This window comes from Staurois parvus, unplaced genomic scaffold (assembly GCF_062004578.1).
Source record: "Staurois parvus isolate SC_StPar_1 unplaced genomic scaffold, SC_StPar_1.0 ptg001472l, whole genome shotgun sequence".
NCBI classification, from domain to species: Eukaryota; Metazoa; Chordata; class Amphibia; order Anura; family Ranidae; genus Staurois; species Staurois parvus.
Window position 1 is genome coordinate 139662 of NW_028319268.1, and position 22727 is coordinate 162388.

The following is a 22727-nucleotide window of genomic DNA, read 5'->3' on the forward strand; positions in this document are numbered from 1 at the left end:
TGCCTCTTATGAAGTACGTCCGACTGTCTACTCTGCAAAAAGGGGTCATTTGGGGGATATCTGTACTGTTCTGACATTCTTGGACCTCAAGAAATTAGATTGGCCGTCAGTACTTCAGGATTGATCAATTTTCAGATCTATACCATAGTTTGTAAACTCTATAACTTTCCTACAAACTAAATAATACATCCTAATTTGGGTTATTTTCACCAAAGACATGTAGCAGAATACATCTTGGCCTAAATTTATGAAGACCAATTATTTATTTGTAAACTTTTATAACAGAAACAAAGAAAAACGTGGTTTTATTTCAAACTTTTTGGTCTTTTTTTGTTAATTTAGCAAAAAATAAAAACCCCGACAGTGATTAAATACCACCAAAAGAAAGCTCTAGTTGTGTGAAGAAAATTATAAAATTTTAGTTTGGGTACAATGTTGTATGACCGCACAATTGTCATTCAAAGTGTGAGAGCGCTGAAACCTGAAAAATGGCCTGGGCAGGAAGGTGTAAAATTGCCTGGTATTGAATTGGTTAAAATAAAAATAAAAAAATTTTCATAGTTTTGGATATAGTAGAGAAGGAATTGAAGCCCTGTCAATTTTGTATTTCTGTCTGTGTTACCACTGAGAAGATTCTTCCTCTATTTTTTGTTCTGGTGACCACTGTCGTTGGGATTGAAAGTGACGGTAAATCCAAAATTTTATAGTTGTCACCAGAATAAGAATTGAGGATAAATCTACTAAGTGTTTCTGTTCCAGTTACAACTATCTAAGAATGGAATTCCCCTCACTTTAAGTCTCCAGGACAGGACGTGAAGGAAATTGTCCCCAATGGGACACAGCAAAAAATAAATTGACAGGGGTTTAACTCTTCCCCACTCCATCTAAAGCTAAAAAATGATTTAAGAATGAATACAACCTTATCCATTCTGATACATATGTAGCTAGCATCAGTCTGTGCTCTTCTTGCATAAGTGCAACCTTGAACATCTAAATATCACAAAGAGACTATAAACATCATACAACAAATACATACACAATGTCAGATTAATTCATCTGATAAAATATGGACTAAACTTTCCTGTTCTTCAGTGGTTCTGTGTGAGTCATTAGTTTATGTTCTGAACTAATCTATGCCTTTGGGAAATTCATTTCAGTTGCTTCTGTAAGTCCTGCAAATTCCATGATTAATGTTAATTCTTTTATATATGAACTCTATGGCTAACGCCAACACTTTATGTTTCAGATGATTTAAAGTCTTGCTTTTTTTTATTTTTTTAATTGAACACCAACTGGTTATTGAAATAGGATTTTATGTACTAATTAAACAGGCATCTTATAAGAAAAACAGGATTAACGTGCTAACAGTACTTGACAACTAACTTCGATATTTTATGTGTAGTGTTTACTGATATTTATTTCAAAGTGGGCGGTTGGTTATTTAGTACGGGCTTTTAAATCCTTAAATCCTAAACAGCTGATACTTTTATATCCACTGACATTTTCAGAAAGCATATTAAAGTAAATCTGTCATATAAAAACAGGTTAAACTAATACAAGTCCCAAAGGGCAGGCAGCAAAAGGTGTCTGAACATACCTTTGGTTCTATGAAAAACATCTGTACATGCCTGAAGCCCCCAAATCTGAACACACGTTGCACGGTGTGCTGCTGCCATTCCACAATTTTATAAGTCTATATACCAAACGTACCTTGCACTTTGCGGAGGAGCAAAATCTTTGCTTGGGAGATTGCTGATTCACTTGTTTAAAGTGGTTGGAAACCCTTACTTATAGTCAACGAAGTGACTAACCTAAGGTGATACACAAAGATGAAAGAAATCTTTCTACATAGGTTTTGCCTGTTTATTTGTAGCCATTTGTCCTCTACATCCTTGTAAAACTCTGAGATTAAAGAAATGTTTTACAGATTATCAAAGCAGGGGGTGGGGGGCTGCAGTTACACACTGTACAAGAGCTCTGAGAGCTGATTGGAGGGAAGAGACACACCCTCCTTCACATGGCACATAGGAACTGAGCTGAGGCTATCAATCACAGGTTGTGTGCTGAAGCTCCCTTCTCTGTCACCTTTTTAGCTCTAGATGTCAGGAAAACCTGCCAAAAGTGACTCATACTGATAACAGAGAAAGTAATCAGCAGAGATAAATGGCACTTATGGCTATGGAGAGAGAAAGGCAATCAAACACTATAGAAATATGGGCTTTGTTCAGATTTCATGTCTGAGGTTTACAACCACTTCAAAGTATATCTAAACCCAAGAATAGAAATGTATTATAGTGCAGCTTACCAGTCCATAGATGCAGGGGTGTATTTACCACAAGGCAAACAAGGCATTTGCCTAGGGCGGCATTTTTTCAGGGGGGCAGAAGCATTTTCCAGGGGGGCAGCTCCGTCCCTCAAAAGAAGGAAAGGAAGAAGGGACACACGCAGCACGGAGACCAGGTGGGATCTGAGAGAGGCTGTGGGCTGCTTGATGGTGTATGCAGAGCCTGACTCTTGTGCCCGGGGATGTCTGGAGCTGTGAAGGTGAGTGTCTTATCTCTTGCCGGGATGGGAGAGGGGGGTTGCCAGTGTATGGGGGGGGCTACGTTTTTTTGACCATTGTGTATTTTATGCAATCATCATTCTCATGTTATCAAGCTTTGAAATGTACCATTATGTTTTTTATCATTAGTATTGCGTATTAAAATATTTTTGTTGACACCGTAGCCCCTCCTCCCAATCATAGATGGCCCATCCCTACAGAGAGGACCCAATTTTAGCTCTAGAGTATATATGGGAGAGATCACTCACTGTTCAGTTAAGCTCTGAGGAAGAAGGGACGCCCTTCGAAACGCGTCACCTGTTCCCTGAGTGTCCACTCCTATGATGGGACTCGCACAGGCTGCTTTTATCCTTAGTCCCTTTGTGGACTTACATGCTTGATATATTTCATTGTTTGTGAGTATTATTCTGTGACTAATAAATTTTGGTTTGCTGGGGTGGTACGCAGGGTTGGTGCGCTTCGTGTTTGTTTTTCACTTTGCGGTGTCGTTGGTCGGTGTCAGGGTCTCTCCGTGGGGAGGGGAGCCAATTTTTGTATTGCCTAGGGTAGCACGAAACCTAAATACACCATTGCATACAGTTGTGGCCAAAATTATTCAACCCCCACTGAAATTGAGTGTTTTGGCCAGTTTGACATTGCTTTTGATCATTCAGTCATCTTGCTTACATTTACATTAAAGAGGCACTTGTAGGTCAGACAAATATAACATAACAGTTATAATGAAATAACCACAAATGTCTTTTCTGTGCTCACAGCATTATCAGTTTTATTCAACCCCCAAGTGACATTCAATCTTAGTACTTAGTACAGCATCCTTTTACAGTTATAACAGCTTTTAAACGTGAAGCATAGCTTGACACAAGTGTCTTGCAGCGATCTACGGGTATCTTCGCCCATTCTTCATGGGCAAAGGCCTCCAGTTCAGTCACATTCTTAGGCTTGCGCACTGCAACTGCTTTCTTTAAGTCCCACCAGAGGTTCTCAATCGGATTTAAGTCTGGTGACTGCGATGGCCACTCCAAAATGTTCCAGCCTTTCCTCTGCAACCATGCTCTAGTGGACTTGGAGGTATGCTTGGGATCATTGTCCTGTTGAAAGGTCCAACGTCTCCCAAGCCTCAGGTGTGTGACGGACTGCATCACGTTTCCATCCAATATCTCCTGGTACTGAAGAGAATTCATGGTACCTTGCACACGCTGAAGCTTCCCTGTACCTGCAGAAGCAAAACAGCCCCAAAGCATGATTGACCCTCCACCATGCTTCACAGTAGGCAAGGTGTTCTTTTCATCATAGGCCTTGTTCTTCCTCCTCCAAACATAGCGTTGATCCATGGGCCCAAACAGTTCTAATTTTGTTTCATCAGTCCACAGAACACTATCCCACAACTTTTGTGGTTTGTCCACATGGCTTTTGGCATACTGCAGTCGACTCTTCTTATTCTTTGGAGACAGCAAGGGGGTACGCCTGGGAGTTCTGGCACGGAGGCCTTCATTACGCAGTGTGCGTCTTATTGTCTGGGCTGAAACTTCTGTACCCACATCTGACAAATCTTTTCTCAGTTCCTCAGCAGTCACACGGGGACTTCTCTCCACTCTACGCTTCAGGTAGCGCACAGCAGTCGAAGTCAGCATCTTCTTTCTGCCACGACCAGGTAGCGTTTCAACAGTGCCCTTTGCCTTGAATTTGCGAATGATGCTTCCTAAGGTGTCTCTTGGTATGTTTAACATCTTTGCAATCTTCTTATAGCCATTGCCCTTCCTGTGAAGAGAAATCACCTCTTCTCTTGTCTTCCTGGACCATTCTCTTGCCTTCACCATGTTTGTAACCACACCAGTAAATGTCTAGAAGGAGCTGAGTATCACAGTCATTTTAAAGCTGCCTAATTGGTGCTTATTATGCTTGATTGCTGCTCGGTGACATCCACAGGTGTTTTCAATACCTGATGGAAAGCACCTGTATGAACCTCTGTTCTTCAGAGTGGTAGTCTTTAAGGGGTTGAATAATTGTGGCAATGAAGAAACCACATAAGAACCATTTACTACTGTATTACATAAACAATTGATGTCATTTTAGTTGCATTTGGGTAGTTACAACGTCCTTGTAGGATTTGATTCTGAATACAATTCCAAATGTACACTATAGTCCCTAAACCCCTTTACAGCATTGGGGGTTGAATAATTTTGGCCACAACTGTAGATGTAGTGGCTGCATTTTTTTCTTTTTTTTTTTAATACATTTTCTGCAAGTACAGAAACAATCCTGTTGAACCCCTCAGAAGTGTTGTGTCCTTATAACGTCCCGTGGAATAAATTGAAATCTCAGCTTTCTTGGCTATCTTCTTTATTTTTATTGTTTTTTTCCCAATTGTTTAAGAGAGTGGAGGAGTCCCCAGTAACACCGTTGTTTCAAATCACACCAGTTTAGAAAGTACTTCATGCACTTTTTGCATATTCAGGTGCGACTTGCATAGGCAACTTTGCAGGAAGGCGCACTTTGATGTCTTCCAAGTCGCACCTGAAGTCGGACTGACATCCAACTTTGAAATTGTGTGAATTCAAGTGAAGTCGCATGATTTCACAGTCGGATTCGGTGTGGCCGAAGAAGGAGGCAGAAGACAGAACATGCTATGGACGGGTGAAGGTCTGCTTTAAGGCAGCTATACTAAATCTACTGATAGACAATAACGATAACAGTGAATTTAGTATAATTTTTGTAAAAAAAGATTGTTGTTTCATAAAATGACCCTACAAGACCCTGAAATATTCTCATGTATGATGTGACTATGATTTCACAATAAAAAGGTGAAACTAACCTTTTGAAATGCTGGTGACTTTCTACATTTGCACTAGCAATCCTGTCACAACTGACCAGCCACAAGTTTGTATTGCCGGGACATGTCATTTTGCGTGTTTTGGAGCAATGATTCACCCATCCAACCAGTGAGGAAGTGAAATGTAGATGTAGGCGAGTATTTTCTCTGATCTGCATAGTGATGCTGTCACTGATGAGTTGTCACCAGAGACAAGATTATTAAGGTGAGGTGACCCTAAATCTCCTTGCTGCTAAGTAAAAGCCTATCTAAACCCAAAAACAAAATCCAATAAATTGCAGCTTACCAGTCCTAAGGTATAGTTTACACTCGATCAACAGCTTCCTTTAAAGTTTTTTTTATTAAAAGTATTAAAGCGTTGAAGGTGTAAGCCACTGAACCAATGGAGCTACTGGAAAATTAGGTGCCCTGATTTCTGATGACTATGGCCCTTCCTGCAGTTCCACACTCTCTGACATACCAAAGCAAGCAATAACATCCCAAAAATATGTAATACAGACACTGCGCTTAGAACTAATATACAAAGAGAACAGCTAGCACGTATAGGCATACAACAACATATATAGTGAAACAATGCAGCGCTAATTAGAACATAAAGTCACATACACAATAATGTAGATGACAGCACAATCCATATAGATTTCTTATACAGAGAGATGAAGAGCCGTGCAAAGGAAAAGGGGTTCAAATCCAAAAGAGGGACCACCACCTTACACCCAAATAGGTTGGCCTCTTACCAGAAATGTTGACCACACATGTCGGTCAACATAAGCAGTATCATAAATCCAGCAGGTGTTGCAATGGGTTCTTAGGGACATAGGAAAATGCTCACAAAGTCATCCAGGATATTCCTCCAAAAAGAGCTTCCAGAAGCAAACTCCCCATCAGGCCACCAAAGCACCACATGTAAAGAAGAATTGCCCACTCATAGTGTAGTAAATTCAAAGTTAAAAAACAATTTATTGAATTGCACTTACATAGCAAGCAAAATAATCAGCATGTCAGTGACACTGTGATAAGTTTCTAACCAACAAGATGGCCGCTGTCCCTCCAAAGCGCAATGACGTCACACGACGTGACTCCACCCAATTCTTTGATGATTCTGGATGACTTTGTGAGCATTTTCCTATGCAAGAATCGGTTGCAACACCTGCTGGATTTATGATACTGCTTATGTTGACAGACGTGTTGTCAACATTTCTGGTAAGAGGCCAACCTATTTTAGTGTATGGTGGTGGTCCCTCTTTCAGATTGGAACCCTTTTTCCTTTCCACGACTCATCATCTCTCTACATGGGAAATCTATATGGACTGTTCTGTCATCTACATTGTGTATGGGACTTTATGTTCTAATTAGCGCTGCATTATTTCACTATATAAACAATAACATCAGCATCAGCAACAGAAAACAGCTACAATCAAAGGCAAAAAGTTTGTAAACCGAGTATCACTAAATAGTGTCTCCCTGGGTTCCCAAATCCTGGCTCAAGGGGGTAAAATCCACACTTCCTAGGTCCAGAGCTATAAGGGAGCCCTAAATAAGGGTTATGCTTGCAGAGAGGCTAAAAGTCTTGGCCTCTCTTTAACCCCTCCAACTGGCCGGTGATGTGCCTGATGTGGATTAGCGTTGGGGCCCAAGATGATTTTGGAGTGATCTTAAGAATGTGTTTCTGTATTCCAAATGGTAATAGGGTGAAAAATCTCCAAACTGAATCCCAAATTAGAGTGGCTTTGTCCCTCTAAGAGGAGAGTAACAAGATGGTGGCCAGTGGTCTCTCGCCATTCAGGCAGTCTTCTGTTGAGCTTCCTTTCTCTTGTGGATGTGTGTAACCCTGGATGCATGATAGACTGCTACCAGTGAGATCTGATGGCAATGGTGGCAACTCTAGTTAATGTTGCAATGTTCTTGGGTGAAGCTAATGGTGCAGCAGTCTCCGATGTTCTCTTCTGCAACTCACTAAGTCCCTCCACTCCATGGCATGGTCCTTCCAACAACAGCAGTGGTTGCTGGGGGTCCACAGGGTCAGCAACACACCTGCAGCTGTACATAGCACTGTTTTCTCCTTGAAATTGAGTCCCAAGCTCTGGACCCCAGGCTTTCCATTCCCTTTTTCTCCTCTCAGCAGCATGATCCCCAGAACTTGTTGTCCCCAGGGGCGGACTGACCATTTGGAAACTTGTGCACTGCCCGAGGGCCCGGGGTCAGTAGGGGGCCCCATGAGATGCCCCTGGTACCTTTTTCATAGGCTTTTTTGAGTTTGGACAAGGACACAGGGGCCCCATGATCCCCTATTGCCCGGGGGCCCCATGAGTTGTCAGTCCGCCCTTGGTTATTCCATACAGTTCTTCCTGAAAAGGGGCAGCTTCCCTGGAAATACAACTCCCAGCAGTCCTTGCAGGTCCCAGTAGTCCTTTCTTTCACCATGTGTGGGCTTTCCTGGCCGTCCTGTGGCCAGTCATTGCCTTCCTGATGTCCCAGGCAAGTACAGCGCTGTCACAGTGTCTCTGTCCTTTCTCCTTTCCCCCAGTCTAGCCGCACAAGTTGATCATGGCAGGGAAAGGGAGAGAGTCTGCAGTTGCAGTGTGTCAGTGGATTTGTGGCAGCCAGGGTTATTAGGAGCACAGAGCAGCTACATGTTTTTGTTTTGGCCAATAGAAAGCAAAGCATTTTTTTAGGTACCCCAATTGAAGTCCATTAGGAAACACACCCTGGGAAATGACATGCAGCTATTGCTGGATTAGATGTAGCCAGCAACTGGCTACAAAAAAGTTCTAGGAAAGGTTGGCGGGTGTAAATGGACACAAGTCTGTTTAAACCTGCTGGTCCATAGAGCTGAACTGTTTGATCAGGTCCACTTGAAAAACTGACAGTTGGACCTGATTGACCCTTCATGTGAAAGGGGCCTTACAGTAAATGGTGCTTTTTCGAATATGCTATGCTATGATGACATGTTTCGGAGGTGTGGCCTCCTTTATCAAGTCACGCCCACTCCCACGCTGCATCCGCGATCTGCTGATCATGGGTGAAATGCTTTACTGACTACCAAAAAAAAAAATGGATTTCTTATTATTTTTTAAAGGGGAACTTAGTCTTTAAATCACCTGCCAGGAATAACAAATGAAAAATAAAAGTTACTTATCTTATTTAGTTGTATCAGTGGCTGTTTTTTAAATTACATTTTTATATGTATACATTTGCCTGTAAGTGGTAAATATTTTTGCTTGCATATCTTTTCATCAGTAACACATTTATATTAATTTTCATTGCTACAAGCTGCAATGTCAGAGTACATTAACACCTGTTCTATAAAGGGAACACACAGACCTCACTAGTAGCATTAGTCATTGCTCCTTGGGAATGAAGTTCTGTATCCATCTCTAGATCAAACATATGAGAAGCACATGCTAAGCTTTCCAGTGGAGCTTGTTTTATTCAACTAGCACACAAAACCATAGATTTATTTTTAGCCTATATTTTTAGATTTAAAGCGGTATTAAACCTAAAACCAAAAATGTAATATATTGCAGTTTAACAATCCTTAGATGTGGTGGCTGCATTAGTTATCTTTTTAAGGCGTTGTTCCTTCTGTTTTCATCTGGTGATCCAGGCAGTACCACACTTCCTATATTAGGGTGCTTACACTCTGGATGAAGGAGCAACAGAGACACCTTTGGACAGCAGTATTATCAGTCTGGGGGGGAGGATAGTGTTAGATGGACTAGCAGATTAAGATAAACTAAACAAATTGAAAGCAAACACCAGCTAACACCTTTTAAGCTGGTACATCAACAGTTTTGTCCTTTTTGAGATAAAGGTTTTACATAAATAAAAAAAGCTGATCATTGTAAGCACCCGTGTCGGCGTTAAATACTTTGTCTTAACCCTCTAACTGCTACATCAGGACAGATTGTTCTTTTGAAAAACAACAGACTTACTGGCCAGATCAACAGGTGAAAATACAAAAAAGCCTAAAAAAAAGGAAAGAATGCAGTTATTACATCGAAAATTCACATCTTAAAGCAGAACTGAAAAAAAAACACTTTAAAATTGAATTGCCTATTAAAGTATTAAAAGAAAGTAGATTTGTTGTGAGGTTAACTTTCAATTAGAGCACACTCCCCTGTACTTTTTTTATGCATTCAACCCACCTACTATGCTGCTGTCTCATTTCCACCTTATGCAGGCCATAGACGGGTCGTTTATTGACTGGATTTTCGATATTCACTCCGTTAGTGGGGCAATACCGTCGGCCGTTTTTCGTGGATCTTCTCGTGTATTTTTATCGGTCATGCTGGAAAATCCACGAAAAACGGACATTGGTGGCAGCATCGCTGCCAGCAACGACCGATTTTTTGTTTATCAGCCAAAAATTTGGCCGATAAATGACCCATCTATGGCGAGCCTTAAACTGTCTCACTGCTACGCACTGACTTTCTGCAAAACTCAGGATAATTAGTCTATATCTTTTTGTCTGTTTTTGGTGATTGAGTCTCACCTCCTTTCTGCCTCTCTGTGATCAGAGAATCAATCATCTTTTATGACCCTGATCTGTGTCTGTGGCTGGTCTGGCTTTGACAAATCTCTCAACAAATTCATGTGTTCCTTATTAGCTCCTAATTGGGGCGGAGGAGGATTGCTCATTTGATCATCTCCCAATAAATTTAGACCAGCTTATGGGGGAGGCCACAGATGGGGCAATGTCCTGTGTGCAGGAGCAGACTGACCATTTGGAAACTCGGGCACTGCCTGAGGACCCGGGTCAGTAGGGGGCCCCATGAGATGCCCCTGGTACCTTTTTCATAGGATTTTTTGAGTTTGGGCAAGGACACAGGGGCCCCATGATCCCCTATTGCCCGGGGGCCCCATGAGTTGTCAGTCCACCCCTGCCTGTGTGAGTGCATTTTCTGCTGGAGTGCAAAACAGCAGTTTAACAAAAGCACGATAATTAAAACAGCAAGAAGATACAACAAAGAACTCTATTGCACTGTGGATGAACTGCAAGCAAAACCCCCCTATGAAACATTTCTTACAAGGTTTCCACTCCATCTACCTTTTAATATGCCCCCTCTACTCCTCCTTTTCATATTACTATTCTCTGTTCTCAATCTCATTTCTTTACCCCTCTGCTCCACTCCAAAGCTTATACATGTCACCCTCACTTCTACCATCTCCCTACTACTGCTCTCATCACCTCCTGCTAATACTTAACTCACCTACTGACCCAAACACCAGAAGGCATGTGCACTCGTATACATCCCGCTCCCATCTTACTTTCCTCACCCTCCTTCTTCTTCTAACCTCTGGGGATATCTCCCCGAACCCTGGTCCTCCAGTAACTCACCCTACACCAGGCACCCTTCTTCCTCCAGGAATAGCCTCGATCCACTCAATTTAATCTCAATCCCCATGCTCCTAAAAACAACCCTCCCTTTTTCATGTGCACTCTGGAATGCCCACTTTGTCTGCAATAAGCTCACCTCTGTCCATGACCTTTTTGTCTCCCAATCCCTTAACCTACTAGCAATTACAGAAACCTGGCTTCAAGCATCAGATTCTGCTTCTCTCGCAGCACTTTCCTATGGAAGCCTCCTCTGGACTCACTCCCCCAGTGGTTGGAAAGGAGGTGAAGTTGGTTTGCTTCTATCCCCACTGAGCACCTTTCAAGTCCTCCCTACCCAGGGGCGGACTGACAACTCATGGGGCCCCGGGCAATAGGGGATCATGGGGCCCCTGTGTCCTTGCCAACCTCAAAAAAGCCTATGAAAAAGGTACCAGGGGCATCTCATGGGGCCCCACTATTGACCCCGGGCCCTCGGGCAGTGCCCGAGTTTCCAAATGGTCAGTCCACCCCTGTCCCTTGCCCTCCCTCTCTATCCTTTTCTTCTTTCGAGACTCACTGTATTCGGCTGTTTTCTCCCATTTCTCTGAGAATTGCTGTTATCTATTGGCCTCCTGGACTGGTGTCGCGCTTTCTTGATGACTTCTCTGCCTGGCTACCCTACTTTCTCTCCTCTGAAGTACCCATTATCATTCTTAGAGATTTTACCATCTCCATTAATGTGAACAACCCAGCTACATCCCAACTCTTTAACCTAACCTCAACATTTGCCTTAACACAATGGACACAGTCTTCCACTCACTCTGATGGGAATACATTAGACCTTGTTTTCTCCCATCTTTGCACTCCCTACAACCTCACAAACACCCCCTTTCCTCTCTCTGATCACAATCTCATCACCTTTACAGTGTCCTCATCTTTAAACACCTATCCCTCCAAGCAGCAAACAATTACCCTAAGAAACTTTCACAACTTAAACCCTACTCTTTTCAACTCTGCAACTGAATGCCTCTATGACAGAATCTCTCCCCTGTCCTGCCCTGACCTGGCCACTGCTGTCTACAACAGTTCGCTTTCATCCACATTAGACTCGCTTGCTTCTCTAGCTACATGAAGTATCAGGCCCCGACCATTACAACTGTGGCAGACTGATGACACCAGAAATCTTAACAGACATAGTCGTGCGCTGGAGCGATTGTAGTATAAAAACAAATCCCAGCAAGCATTCACCCTATATAAATCTGAACAACATAAGACCCATCTCCCTACTCCCGTTTACCTCTAGACTCTTAGAACGCTTAGTCTACAGTCTCCTGAGCTCCTACCTCACTGACAACAACCTTCTTGACCCCTTACAGTCTGGCTTTTGCTCACTACACTCCACTGAAACTGCCCTATTAAAACTCACTAATGATTTACTGACTGCTAAAACTAATGGCCACTACTCCATACTCTTACTACATGACCTCTCTGTGGCTTTTGAAACTGTTGGCCATCCCCTCCTCAAAAAAAAACTCCACTCTCTTGGACTCCAAGACTCTTCTCTCTCCTGGTTCTCCTCCTACCTATTGCAGCGCTCCTTCAGCATTACCTATAACTCTATCTCCTCCTCTCCACTTCCTCTTTCTGTAGGGGTACCTCAAGGTTCTGTCCTTGGACCCCTTCTCTTCTCCATCTACACCTCCCTTGGTAATTTTTTAAACTCTCATGGCTTTAAGCACCATCTCTATGATGATGACACATAAATCTATCTTTCTACTCCTCACCTCACCCCTTCAGTCTCCTCCCGCATTACTAACCTACTAAGTGACATATCAGCATGGATGTCACTCCACTTCCTCAAACTAAATCTTTCTAAAATGGAACTCATACTATTCCCTCCAGCCCGTGCCCCCTCCCCTGACTTCTCCAAGAAGATCAATAATACAACCATCAGTCCCTCCCCTCATGCCAGGGTACTAGGTGTAATCCTGGACTCCCATCCTTTCAGCCCCAAATCCATTCACTGTCCAAATCTTGTAGACTTCACCTCTGCAACATCTCCAAGACGCCTGTTTTTAACCTCTGAAACCACTAAGCAACTTATTCATTCCCTTGTTATCTCTCGACTTGACTATTGTAACTCCCTCCTCATTGGCCTACCTAATCGCAAGCTATCCCCTCTTCAGTCTATCATGAATGCTGCTGCTAGACTCATCCACCTTACTAACTGTTCTGTATCTGCCATCCCTCTCTGCCAGTCCTTCCACTGGCTTCCCAGTTCAAAACATTAATAACATATAAAGCCATTTATAACTGTCCCAAATTACATCACCAATCTTGTCTCCAAATATCACCCAAACCTTCCTCTCCCCTCCTCCCATGACCTCCTGCCCTCTAGCTCCCTTGTCTCCTCCTCCCATTCTCATCTCCAGGACTTTTGCAGTGCCTCCCCCATACTCTGGAACTCTTTACCCCAATCTATCCAACTATCGCCTACTCTGCCCACTTTTAGGCGATCTCTGAAAACCTATATCTTCAGGGAAGCCTTTCCTGCCTTCAGTTAATAACCAAATTTTCTATTTCTCCTATCAGTTCATCCCCCACAGTTACTACCTTTTCTACCACCAGCCCCTCCTTCTTAGATTGTAAGCTTCAAGGAGCAGGGCCCTCCTAACCCTTTTGTATAGAACTGTATCATTGCTGTATTGTCTCCCTTTATATTGTAAAGCACTGAGCAAACTGTTGGCACTTTTTAAATCCTGTATAATAATAATGATACTCTGAGTTCACACTGTCCTGGACCTGCCCCAGCCTGTGACTGGTCAGTAAAGGCAGAACCAGAACAGTGATGCGATCATTGCTCTGTCACTTAGCTTTCTCCTTCTAGCAGCATTTTTTTTCTGCAATAGGGATAAACAAATGTTTCAGTGTTCAAAACTTTGGGTGTGGGGTGAGTCTTGTACATTCTGTCCATATTCAAGGCTAATAGACAAGTCATTGTCAAAAGGGCACGGGGAGCTGGGCACCACCATGGGGGACATTTCACAATGTAAAAAAAAAAGCCCTGTGTAGGTACAAACATTTGTGAAAGAATGGGTTGCTCTCAGGAGCTCAGTGAGTTCAAGTGTGGCACCGGGATAGGTTGCTACCTGTGCAATAAGTCCATCCATGAAATTTCCTTGCTACTAAATTTTCCACGGTCAACTGTTAGTGGTATCATAACAAAGTGGAAGCAACTGGGAACAACAGCAACTCAGCCACAAAGTGGTAGGCCACGTAAAATGACAGAGTGGGGAGATCGCATGCTTAAGAGCACAATGCACAGAAGTTACCAACTGTCTGCAGAGTCAATAGCTAAAGACCTCCAAACTTTGTGTGGCCTTCAGCTCAGCACAACAACAGTTCATAGAGAGCTTCAAGAAATTGGTTTCCATAGCTGAGCAGTTGCATCCAAGATTTACATCACCAAGTGCCACTGGACTCTAGGACAGTGGAGATGTGTTTTCTGGAGTGAAGAATCACATTTCTCTGTCTGGTAATCTGATGGATGTGTCTGGGTTTGGTGGTTGCCAGGAGGACAGTACTTGGCTGACTGCATTGTGCTAAGTGTAAAGTTTGGTGGAGGGGGAATTATGGTGTGTGGTTGTTTTTCAGGGGTTGGGCTTGACCCCTTAGTTTCAGTGAAGGGAACTCTTAAGGCATAAGCATACCAAGACATTTTGGACAATTTCATGCTCCCAACTTTGTGGAGATAGTTTGGAAATAGCCCCTTCCTGTTCCAACATGACTGCGCACCAGTTCACAAAGACATGGATGAGTGAGTTTGGCCTGGAGGAACTTGACTGACCTGCACAGAGTCCTGGCTTTAACCCGATAGGACACCTTTGGGATGAATTAGTGGAGACTGCAATCCAGGCCTTCTTGTTCGATATCAATGCCTGAACTCTCAAATGTGCTTCTGGAAGAATGGTCAAACTTTCCCATGGACACACTCCTAAACCTTGTGGACAGCCTTCCCAGAAGAGTTGAAGCTGTTATAGCTGCAAAGGGTGGGCCAACTCAATATTGAACCCTACAAACTAGGATGGGATACCATGAAAGTTCATGTGTGTGTAAAGGCGGACCTTCCAATACTTTTGGCAATATAGCATATTTAAAACCATACCATGTAGGGTCATTTTTGAACATGACTTTTAAAATACATGCTTGGGAGATGCTTTTAAGCTGTATATGGTTTTACAGAACAGCACAATTTTCACAGACAGTGTCAGCTGCACAATATTCTGGCATTTCATAGTTTGGATGTGTAATTGATTTTTTAATTTTTATCTTAAATACAACAGCAGCACCTCAATCTGATTTATTTCAGATTGAAAATAAAAAGCTTTTTAATCACATGGTGCTGGAGCCTCCTGGCCCTTTAAGGGTTCCAGAAGCTGGGAGGCAGGGTGGGGTTTTAGGGTCATGTGACAGCCGTAAATCGCTGTCATGGCGGTCACATGATCGGGACAGGCCCCGATCAAAAGAGGAGATAGGGACCTTTCCATGAATACCAAACGTGTGCTGGGACACTCAGCACATATTTTTTTTTAATAGAACACAAATGTGCGGCTGCTCGGCGTCTAGGCCCAGACGCCAGGAGGCCACACATTTGCGTTCGGCCAGCGCCAAGAGGTTAAGGTAGTTTGGTTGTGACACTTTATTTATATCCAGTTGGAATAAACCTAAATCGAACAGTGAAAGCAACAGCTGCAAAAGTACTTAAAGTTATAGGAAAGTTTAAACGTTCATCTTCATACAAATTGGCCAGTGGCAAAACAGATTAAGAGTATAGTTTGTGAGCTTCTTTTTTCACATAACTACACTGCATTGTGTTAAACATTTATTAAAATGTCTAAACATTTCAAAACCACAACCCCACCTTCCCTTACCCTCTCCCACTCCTGTATCTCCAATTTTTCCCAAAATAATCAAAATTTAGACACCAGGTATATATTTGTTAGAAATTAACTAGCGTCAGGGCAGTAAACAAACCCTGAAAAGGGAAAAAAATTAGACGAGGTGGGTTCTTTTCTGCCAAAATAAAAAATTAGAGTGTAAGGGCCAATAGCCACAAATATGACAGCGTTAGCGTTTGAGTTGTGTTTGAGTTTCCTTTCACTTTGAGCAGTAATATAAGAGGGTGAGAAGAGACAAGCTTGATCTTGAAATAGAAATTAGTGTTTAATATTTCAGAGACAATAATCACAAATATTGTACAGTGGTCGGACAGTGCATCCCAAATGTCAGCCAGCATCAGCTGCCATCTAGAGTTTCTAAAAAAAGCTACACTCTAACCACCCCCATGCCCAGCAGTCTAAGCCACATTATGTCCAAGCTCTTGGCTCTACAACTCCTTCCATATAGTGGCAGATTCCAGGGCAAATATTGTCCATATTCACCAGCCAAATAGGGACCAGTCAAAAAAAAAAAAAAATAAAATAAAAATGAAAGGCAAGCATAAAAGGAAAAATAATGGTGACGGGCCTTGTTATTGTAACCTCTTCCTCCTTTTCCTCTTCCTCCAACTCTTCCTCTCTCCACTCCTACTCCCCTTCCTACTTCACCTCTTCCTTCTTCAACTTCTCTTTTACTTAACTTCTCTTTAATGTCTTCTTCCTCCAGATCACAGGCAAAAAACATAGAGACAATCAGAGTGGCCCTGTGCCTTGCGATTACTACAATAGCCAATCAGAGCAATTCCAAATGCAATCACAGCTTATGTTTACATTTGAGAACTTCCTCTTTGTCTTGTGGCAATGATCCACTTCATTCCTCTTTCACTGATGGCTGTGGTCTCTGGTGATTATTTACATCCAAGTTGCAGTCTCCTGGCTGTGCTTCCGCATTACAGCCATGTAGACATTCCTGGGGCTGTGTCTTGGGGCTAAAGACAAAGGGAGATGGTGGTAAACAACCCCAAAGAAGTCTATGGGGCTGTAATATGCAGACATGGCCAAGATGTAAACACAAGACACAGCCCCAGCAAAGTCTACATGGCTGTAATGTGGAGGCACAGTAAGGAGAGTGCGACTTGGATGTAAACAATCACCAGAGACCACAGCCATCAGTGGAATAGGAATGAAGTGGATCATTGCCAGAAGACAAAGAGGAGGGCTCTCAAATGTAAACACAAGCTGTGTTTACATTTGGGATTGCTGTGATTGGCTATTGTAGTAATCACAAGGCACAGGATCACTCTCGCTGTGCCTCCACATTACAGCAATGTAGACTTTCCTGGGGCTGTGTCTTGGGGCCAAAGACAAAGGGAGATGGTGGTAAACAACCTCAAAGAAGTCTATGGGGCTGTAATATGCAGGCATGGCCAAGATGTAAACACTTACCAACAGCTGCAGCTGTCTAGTTGAGGTAAGTATTTATCTGTAGCGGGTGGGTTACTTTAGGTCAGAACAAAAAAGATAGGTGCACTTTCTCTTAAGCTGTACCTTTTACGGCTTCCCGACTGCCCTATAGCAGAAATACTGCTACAGGGTGGCATGGGTGCAAAAAATCACGTATATTTAAGTGATTTTGCATTTCCAGGTAGGGGGTACGCACAAGCCGCGCATGCGCCCTACCCGTGCCACCATTCGTGGCCTTGGCTGTCAATCACCGGGTACTGGCTGGTAATTACTCACCGGTGCCCAGTGATTTCTGAAGATCTCCGATGGGGAGGAGAACTGTTTTGTTTTCTAACAGTTATCCCTGTCAGCTTAGGCACACAATGATTACAGTGAAGCACACAGACACAGCCCCCTAGTAAAACACTCCCTGCACACAGTTAACCCTTTGATCACCCCTTATGCTAACCCCTTACAGTGCTAACCCCTTATGCTAACCCCTTACAGTACAGTGTCAGTGCTTTTTTTTTTAGCACTGATCACTGTATTGGTCTCACTGGGGATGTCAGTGACACCAAGTCAGTTCCCCCCAGTGTCAGAATGTCCACCGCAGTCCTGCTATAAGTCGCTGATCGCTGCCATTACTAGTAAAAGCAAAAAAAAATTTTTAAATCTCAGTATATATGCTGCCATTTGTAAATGCTATAACTTTCATGTAAACCAAATAATGTACACGTATTGGAATTTCTTTTAGCAAAGATGTAGCAGAATACATTTTGGCATAAATTTATGATGAAATTTGATTTTTAAAAATTTTTTACTGGACATGTTTAATAGCAAAAAGTAAAAAAAAAATATTTTTTTTTCTCCAAATTGGCTTTTTTTTATAGCGCAAAAAATTAAAAACGCACAGGTGATCAAATACCACTGAAAGAAAGCTCAATTGGTGGGAAAAAAAAGGACATAAATTTCATTTGGGTACAGCATTGCATGACCACGCAATTGTCAGTTAGAGTAACACAGCACCGTAACGCAAAACATGGCCTGGTCAGGAAGGGGGGGGGGGTGTAAATCCTTAGGAGGGAAAGTGGTTAAACAATGTTTTAAGCCAGCCATAGATGGATTGATATTCGGCCAGTTCAGCAGAGACCGGCTGAATTTTAATTCATGTATGAGCTAGCTGGTTGTACACAAAATATATCAGTTGACTTGTATATAACCAGCCTGTCAGGTTGTTCCTGAACAATCAGGGCCGCTGGCTATAGCCAGCAGCACTGATCATTGCATTCTGCTGTGGGGAAAGCTCCCCACCAGAAGAATACAATATCTTAGTGGGAGTGATTCTCCCATCCACCTTGAATGTGTGGATGGGGGAATTGGTTCATTTTTTTTCTGTTAAACTGCTGGATGAATGAAAAAAAAAGTTAATGTATGGCCAGCCTTATGAAACCACACCTGCTCATGGTAAGCCACACCCACTGTCTGCTGAAAGCCCTTACTATCAATTCCTCTAGTGGGCCCTAGGTGCCCCAGTAAAAGGTTGTCATCACCTGCGTTATGGTGCATTCGCACAAAGCTATCAGGAGAGGAGGACCTGAGGTACAGTTTATGGCTGAAATTTTACCTATCCCCAGCCCCCTTCTGAAGTTAGTCATGGCCCCAAATCTACCATGTCCATTCTACTATTTAATTCACTTCACAAATTCCACAGAGTACAAAATATACAGTAACATATTACTTTTTGTGTAAATTATGAAAAGTGCACTGCAGGGCCGTCTTTAACGCAGGGCAAAAGGGGCAGCTGCCCCAGACCCAGACTCATTGTTGTGGGGCCCAAATCAGCTGCCCCTTCGGACAAGAACAAAGACAGGTACAGTGGAGAGGTGTGGTCACAGGTTGCTGCTGTAGCATGGGTGAGAGGAGTGGAGCAGAGCATTGTGGAAAACAAACACATGGTCAGTGTTTCTGGTGCTCAGAACTGGTGGTAGCGGTGAGGCTCCAGACATCCAGAGTGTAGTAGTAAACACATACAGGCGCAGGCAGGGGTGGACTGACCATTTGGAAACTCAGGCACTGCCCGAGGGCCCGGCATCAGTAGGGGGCCCTATGAGATGCTCCTGGTACCTTTTTCATAGGCTTTTTTGAGTTTGGGCAAGGACACAGGGGCCCCATGATCCCCTATTGCCCGGGGCCCCATGAGTTGTCAGTCCGCCCCTGGATGCAGGGAATTCTGGGAATTCACCGGGCTCCAGTGACAGTTTCCGCCCAAGTGGTTGGTTCCAGACAGGAGGAGCGGAGTGCGTTGTTTACAGCTTCCCTGGTGGGTGTCTCATCCATCTGTCACCTGATGGTTCCCTCGGGGGTATGTGTGGCTTACTCCTTCCCACTACATGAGAACCTTCATCTGTCTGTCAGCCATAGCTCCCCTCCACCTCTCCGGCCTAGAGGCAGCAGTGTGGCTTTTAACCATCCGAGACTTTCTCACTCAGTTTCAGACAGCTGGCTGTTTGTTCTTTGGAAGAATACATTGAGGTTGTTTGTCTTTCTAAGGATACAGTGGTTTGTATTAAAAGATACTTTTAACCAATGTACTCCATCTATCAATGAAATCCTGCAAGCTGGGGTAGATGGATTGGCTGCAGATCATGCCTGAAAGGTTTCATCTGATGGTCTGTGTAGGTCTGATGTAGTTACTCACTGTGGACAGTAATATATATATCCCACTCACTAAGAAATGATCAGTCTAAAAATCGAATGGTAGTGCTGCTAATCTCATTTTGTTCCTGTATAAAAGACACCTGTCCACAGGAGCAATCAAACAATCAGATTCCAAACTCTCCACCATGGCAAAGACCAAAGAGCTATCCAAGGATGTCAGGGACAAGATTGTAGACATACAAAAGGCTGGACCGGGCTACCAAACTATTGCCAAACAGCTTGGTGAGAAGGTTGACAATAGTTGGTGTAATTCATTCGCAAATGGAAGAAACACAAAACAACTGTCAGTCTCTCTAAGTCTGATGCACCATGCAAGATTTCACCTCATGGTGTGTCAATGATCAAGAGAACAGTGAGGAATCATCCCAGAACTACATGTGAGGATCTTGTCAAATGATCTCCAGGCAGCTGGGACCACAGTCACCAAGAAAACAATTGGTAACACACTACGCCGACAAGGATTGAAATCCTGCAGTGCCCGCAAGGTCCTTCTGCTCAAGAAAGCACATGTCCAGGCCCACCTGAATTTTTGCCACTGAACATTTGAATGATGCAAAGAAGGACTGGTTGAAAGTGTTGTGGTCAGATAAGACCAAAATCAAGCTTTTGGCATCAAAGCTCGCCATGTTTGGAGGAGGAGGAATGCTGCCTATGAAACCAAGAACACCATCCAAACTGTCAAACATGGTGGTGGATACATTCTACTTTGGGGGTGTTTTTCTGCTAAGGGGACAGGACAACTGCACCGCATCAAAGGGACAATGGACGGGGCAATGTACCATCAAATCTTGGGTGAGAACCTTCTTCTCTCAGCCAGGGCATTGAATATGGGTCGTGGATGGGTGTTCCAGCATGACAATGACCCAAAACACACGGCCAAGTCAACAAAGGAGTGGCTTAAGAAGAAGCACATTAAGGTCCTGGAGTGGCCTAGCCAGTCTCCAGACAATAATCCGATTGAAAATCTGTGGAGAGAGCTGAAAGTTCGAGTTGCCAAACGTCAGCCACCAAACCTTAATGATTTGAAGATGACCTGCCCAGAGGAGTTGGCCAAAATCCCTCCTGAGATGTGTGCAAACCTGGTGGCCAACTACAGAAAATGTCTGACCTCTGTGATTGCCAACAAGGAATTTGCCACCAAGTACTAAGTCATGTTTTCTGAATGGGATCAAATACTTATTTCCTTCATGAACATGCAAATCAGTGCATAATTTGTTAGACATGCATTTCTTTTGAATTTTTTGTTGCTATTCTGTCTCTCAGTGTTACAACACACCTACCATTTGTAGACTGATCATTTCTTTGTGAGTGGGCAAACATTCAAAATCAGCAGGGGATCAAATACATATTTCCTTCACTTTATATACTGTATATATATATATATATATATATATATATATACACAGTACAGTTGTGTTCAAAATAATAGCAGTGTGTTGAAAATAGTGAATAAAGCTCAAAATCCTTCTAATAGCTTTTACAAATGCATTGGGAACACTACACATTCTATTCCAAATCAAAACATGAAGAAAAATATATCAAATTTGTGTTGTTCCTCTAACAAAATTGAAGAAAAGTGAATATTAGACTGAAAAATGTTTGAAGATTTTGCTTTCCTTTGAATCACTTATCTAATATTTAGTTGTATAAGCACTGTTTCTCAGAACTGCTGTACATCTGTGTTGCATGGAGTCAACCAACTTCTGGCACCTGTCAACAGGTATTCCAGCCCAGGATGATTGGACTACATTCCACAGTTCTTCTCTATTTCTTGGTTTTGCCTCAGAAACTGCATTTTTGATGTCACCCCACAAGTTTTCTATTGGATTAAGATCCAGGGATTGGGCTGGCCACTCCATAACGTCAATCTTGTTGGTCTGGAACCAAGATGGTGCACGTTTACTGGTGTGTTTGGGGTCATTATCTTGTTGGAACACCCATTTCAAGGGCATTTCCTCTTCAGCATAAGGCAGTATGACCTCTTCAAGTATTCTGATGTATTCAAACTGATCCATGATCCCTGGTATGCGATAAAAAGGCCCAACACCGTAGTATGAGAAAAATCCCCATATCATGATGCTTGCACCACCATGCTTCACTGTCTTCACAGTGTACTGTGGCTTGAATTTAGTGTTTGGGGGTCGTCTGACAAACTGTCTCCGGCCACTAGACCCAAAAAGAACAATCTTACTTTTATCAGTCCACAAAATGTTGAGCCATTTCTCTTTAGGCCAGTCAATGTGCTCTTTGGCAAATTGTAACCTCTTCAGCACGTCTTTTCTTCAACAGTGGGACTTTTCGGGGGCTTCTTGCAGATAGCTTGGCTTCACATAGGCGTCTTCTAATTGTAACAGTACTCACAGGTAACTTTAGACCTTCTTTGATCTTCCTGGAGCTGATTGTTGGCTGAGTCCTTGCCATTTTGGCTATTCTTCTATCCATTTGAATGGTAGTTTTTCGCTTTCTTTCACGTCTTTCAGGTTTTGGTTGCCATTTTAAAGCATTTGCGATCATTTTAGCTGAGCAGCCTATCATTTTCTGCACTTCTTTATATGTTTTCCCCTCTCCAATTAACTTTTTAATCAAGGTACGCTGTTCTTCTGAACAATGTCTGGAATGACCCATTTTCCTCAGAATTTCAGAGAGAAATTTTCAAAGAACGAATAACCTCAGTAATAGAACTCCACACTGTTATTATTTTGAACATGCCCCTTTCAATTAGTGATTCAATTACACAGAATCAGCAGCATGCATGTCATGACTGTTGGGTCTGTCGGATTTCTATTACTCTACTACACCTGCTAGTAAAGTATTTGCCATATAGATAATTTCCACCAAAAACAGTGATTGATCAGGTTAGTGATGTCTGACTGCTATTATTTTGAACACAACTGTATATATATATATATATACAGT